Raw genomic sequence first — 4,955 nt, 5'->3', positions numbered from 1 at the left:
AGGGAGGGAGGTGGGGCCAGTTGTGACTGAGCAGCTGTTTTAATAACACAAGAGTAAAAGGACACAAGTTTAATCTCCTGGAATTGGTTCTGTAAAGCTCTGCCAATAAAGTTGGATCTGGGCAGGATATAGGAAAGGTGAGGGGAGGGGGTGTGGAGAGGGACAGATGAGTGTCACAGAGGAGAGGAAGAGAGGGGGGAGAGGAGAGGAGGGGAGGGAAGACATATATACAAAGGTATTGAAGTGGAGGAATAAGAATAAATATCAGAGGAGGAAACGACGACGACGTCGAGGATCAAACTGAAACAAAGGCACCAGTCAAAGAAATAAATAAACAGAGAAACAGAGAAGCATATAATAACAATAATAATAACAAATATATATATATATATATATATATATATAAGGAAACCTTTACAGAGATAATAAAAGACGAAGAAGATGAGAGGGAAGAAAAGATGAGTCTGAGCTGGAAATTCAGTCTCTTTACTGTTGGGGTTCTTTTGGAACATATTAAAAAATATATATATATATTTTATTTCATCATCACCTGGTTCTAGTTTTTCTTAAAATGTGGTTGTATAACACAGCCTGATAATTCTGGAGTCAATCGAGAAGTTCTAAGACCTTTGACTGGACCAGATTTTTATGGAATTTTTTATTTTTTTTAAATGAAGCGTTTTCAGATGTTTTCATTTTTGCCCAAACTTGAATTGAAACCTGTTCAAATGACCGCAGCTCATGGCCAGGTTCGGATCTAGAACCATCAAAAAGTTTTTAGAAAACAGGAAAATAAAGATGAAAAGGAAGACAGAGAGAGTGAGAGGCAAAGGTGGAGGGTGAGGAGGGGGAGTAAATCAAATAAGGGAGCAGGAAAGTGAAAGAAAAAAAATGAGTGGGGTGGGGATGGAGGTGTGGGGAGAGGAGGGGAGGCAGGGTGAGGATGAAGTGGTCAGATGACTGTTTCCTCCTGAACATCACAGCACTATTTGCAGCAGCAGCGTTTTGTTGTGAATGACAAATATCCTGTAAATGAATGATAATGGCTTGTTTAGCCTGAGCCCCCCCGCCGAGCCCCCGCTGCCTCCTATTTCCTGTTAATATCTCTGCCTCCAGCCCGGCTGACCTCTCCGCCGCGCTTCTATTTCTATTAATATTTAATGCTGCACAAACGGCGCCCGTGCTCCGTGCGACCCACGTGGCTTCACCTCCTCATCGCTGCCCCCTGCACGCCTTTGTGGCGCGTTTGCCGGTGTTTACGAAGCGTTTTTCATGTTTTTCCCGTCATTTGCTGAAGCCGTTTCAGGCCTGATTGAATTCACGATCTCAAAATACGACCGTGATGTTGAACGCCTGCGACTTCTGCTGTGGCCCTAATGGCAACAATCGTCCGTGCGCTGATGGTTTTATTGTGGCGGGGAAGTTGTGGAGCGGAAGACGTAAACGTTAGTGTCTCTCTTCAGTTCAGCCTCCGTGCTTCTCAGATCTCAGCGCGCGTGCGTGTGTGTGTGTGTGTGTGTGTGGACAGACACAATATTCATCATTTTACATCTTGATTTTAGGGGTCAAAGTCAAAGTCATGAAATATAACTCCACGGGTGTCAAAGTCAAAGTCATGAAATATAACTTTACAAAAAATATCCTGAACATAAAGTGTTTATGTGTATTTTTTTCTTGTTTCCAAAATTCATCAGGTGGGCCGAATTTAACACCCTGCTGGACCGGTTTTGGCCCGCGGACCATATGTTTGACTCCCCTGCCTTAGGACCGACATGCGTTTGGTCTGGTTACCAGGAAAGCCAACATCATCGTGAAAAACGGACCCACATCTGTGTGCGATCCAGGTGGATTTCAAGTAAGTAATGTTTTATTACGTTGTTTTTGTTGTTGTATTGATTAGGATTTATCAAGTAGTCCACGTGAGTTACTGCGTTAGCATACGGCAACCAAACGAGGTGTGGAGGACAAAAAAAAAAATGGCCGAAATACAGATAATCTTTGTCGACATCTACAACACACACACGCACGTGCGTGACGATGTTCTCCAGGCAGGGCTCGTGTTTCGTCAACGGTATTTAGGCTGAATGTGCCGTTTTACACCAAGGTCAATGTAGGCCAGATAAGATCGCTCATGCTGACTGCAACACACACACACACACACACACACACACACACATACACACTCTCTGCTTGCTTTGCTTGATCTCAACAAAGGTCTGTGACACGGTGACATTTGGAAGTAGATGAAATGACCGCTGCGCTCCACGCTGTACTGCTGCAGGATAAGAGCTCTTAAGACCTGAAAAGAACACACACACACACACACACACACACCTGCTCCACTACCTTTCTGTTCTTTCGGGCCTGGATCAGATCCTGGTCTGAAGCCCATTAAGGACCAGGCGTCTGAGCTGCTGTTTTTAATAAAGACATCATTTAAAGTCCGTACATCACTGCAGCCCAGTCACAGATTTCCACATCCCTCTCTCTCTTTTTTTTTTTTTTTTCCCGCAGCGTGGAATTTAATAACAAATCCCAGACTTTAACCACGACATGGATGATTGATGTCTGGAATCACACCATGGTATTAAATGGATTTCAGTGGTTTGCATATTAGGGGGGAGAAAAAAAAAAACAGCACAGGATTGTGGGAGTTTTTTTTGTTTTTTTTTTTTGTCCTCACCCCATCCGCTGCTTCTTCAGCTTAAGAGCATGTGATTACTGTAAAATTACAGCTTTCTGAAAGAACAATGCTGTTTGCTCAACACCCCACCACCACCACCACCCTCACCACCACCCCCCCAAAAGAAAAGTGGTAAATCCTTGAGTTCCATCTTTAATTGATTTTCACATGCGAGGCGCTAACCAGCTGAGGCCGTGGTGTTTGTGCTGCTCACTGGCACGGATCATTTGTCAGCCACAGAGAGAGTGAGTGCAGCACTTCTTCACATTATGGGGTCTCTGTAAGTGGCATGATTATTATTTTCTTTTACTATTGATTTGTCCTTTTTTCTCTCTCTCTCTCTCTTTTTAAATCCCACTCTCACTGCCCAAGTCTGTCATTATTCCATCTTCTTTGGACTAATAATCCAAAACTGGGAGCTGGGAATTTGTATCTCAGCTCCTTTGTTGTCGAAACTAAAACTGATCGATGGCCTTCGACTCGTCAGCGATGATGAATGTGTGTTAATTACATGTTGGTCTGGTAAAAGATTCAGGTAAGAATCTAAGGTACATTACCGAAAGAAAAACATATATATGTATATATTTATGTTTACATATATATGTACGTTTTTACCTGGATCTTTTACCACCCAACTTGCTTGACATTGGATGCATTTAATCCAAAACCATTTGCGTAAGGTTCAAACTAAAGGTTTTTTTTTTTTGTGCAGCTGTTTGTTTAGAAAAAGAAAACAAAGATATGGCGGGAAACAGTTAACCTAACAAAATACTTAGAATATCATAAATTTTACTCACAGTTGACTGGATCCCCCAACGTCCTGGCCGTGATCGTCTGAATCCCCTCGATCTGTCAATACTGACCTGGAAAATGACTCGAGAAAAAGTCATGTCATTAAAAAACACTGTGAAGCTCCTTCAGTTCCTGTGGAGTTCCTCAGAGTCATGTACTCGCCATGTTCTTCAGTCCTTCAGTTCCCGTGGAGTTCCTCAGTCATGTACTCGCACTAAAAAGAGTAAAAACTTGCCGAAATTTTGATTCAAAATTCAATGACACGCAGTCTTTACGAGCCAGATTTCCCAGCAGCCTTTGGCTCAGTAAAAAGAATTGGTGAGAATTTCCTTACTGTATTTTTATAACATAAAATATATTTGACCTTAATGTTAAACTTTTTCTTTTATCATCAAAAGTCAGAATTGAAACACATTCTGTAAAATTGAAAAGTGATATTGAAATAAATTGAATTGAGCCGTACAGTAACGTAACGTAATGTAACGTAGCGTCCCATGAATGGCACTCGCCCCCATCTTTGGGAACCACCGACCTAGTAGCTTCAGTGGTCTTGCTGTGTAATAGTAACGTAGTCCCAGGTCTTAGATCTAGTCCCCGGTCCAGCTGAAGTCTGTCACGTTGCTGCAGCGCTGCATGTAGTTTCTGTTCTACAGCGCCTCCATCAGACGCCGCTGTCAGCGACAACAGCACTCACAGAGTGACATCTGACGTCTCTGACTGCACGGCGCCGCCGCCGCCGCCCGGTTCATGTTGCACCGACCATTGATTCTCCACGGGGGATCTGGCCGGGTTAGCACGGACAATGGTCGGGCGACTGCAGCGCTGCATTGTCCGGGTCACAGCGTCGGGGCAGGAGAGTGACAGCGAGTGTGGAGCGGCGAGCTCATTAGAGCGGCACTTCTACCTTCTCTTCTCTCGCTCTCTTTCACCGTGTCAGCTCTTAACTCTCTCGTCCTGGCGAGCGGCGCCCTTCTCTGTACTCATTAGCGTCCGCTATCAGACACTGAGTTACAGGTATTAGGCGAGGAACATTGGAGATCGTGAGCCCGTGCGCACGCACGCACACACACTGGCACTTGAATGACACATTAGGAATTAGCCCCGCGTTCAGCCTGCTTCTAATTTTCACATTAAGAAAAGCATATTAAGAAATAATGGGCTCCCCGTGGTTCCATAGCTCTCTGACTCTAGTTATCTCCGTCTCTCTGGACGACTTGGGTCACCGCGTGTGTGTGAGCGCGCGTGTGTGTGTGGAGGGGTGAGAGTTTGCCTCCATTATTCCCCGAGCCCTAGTTTTTCGACAATTATGTGCAGTCCACAGGATGAAGGTCCTTATTCCGAGGCTAAGAGGGAACGATGGCGGCGTTCCAAACCAAACGGATGGGAGGTTGTTTTTTTCATCCAAGTAGAACAGGCTGTCACCGATGTTCTGCTAATGTTCTCTGTGCGATCGTCGTTCAATTAGGTTGTCGAGGCCAGT

At 44.5% G+C, this 4,955-nt stretch overlaps 1 protein-coding gene across 1 annotated transcript in view; it reads left to right on the top strand.

Moving 5' to 3' along the window:
* det1 (DET1 partner of COP1 E3 ubiquitin ligase) overlaps positions 1–4,955 on the top strand; it is a 54,515-nt gene that overhangs the window by 4,113 nt on the left and 45,447 nt on the right. Inside the window, exon 2 of the mRNA XM_025056204.1 lies at positions 1,695–1,855. The gene's annotated coding sequence lies outside the window, so the exon portion shown is untranslated. The remainder of the gene's footprint in view (positions 1–1,694; positions 1,856–4,955) is intronic.

This window comes from Cynoglossus semilaevis, chromosome 6 (genome assembly GCF_000523025.1).
Source record: "Cynoglossus semilaevis isolate Cse_v1.0 chromosome 6, Cse_v1.0, whole genome shotgun sequence".
In the NCBI taxonomy this organism is placed as follows: Eukaryota; Metazoa; Chordata; class Actinopteri; order Pleuronectiformes; family Cynoglossidae; genus Cynoglossus; species Cynoglossus semilaevis.
This window is presented reverse-complemented; position numbering and strand designations above follow the sequence as displayed.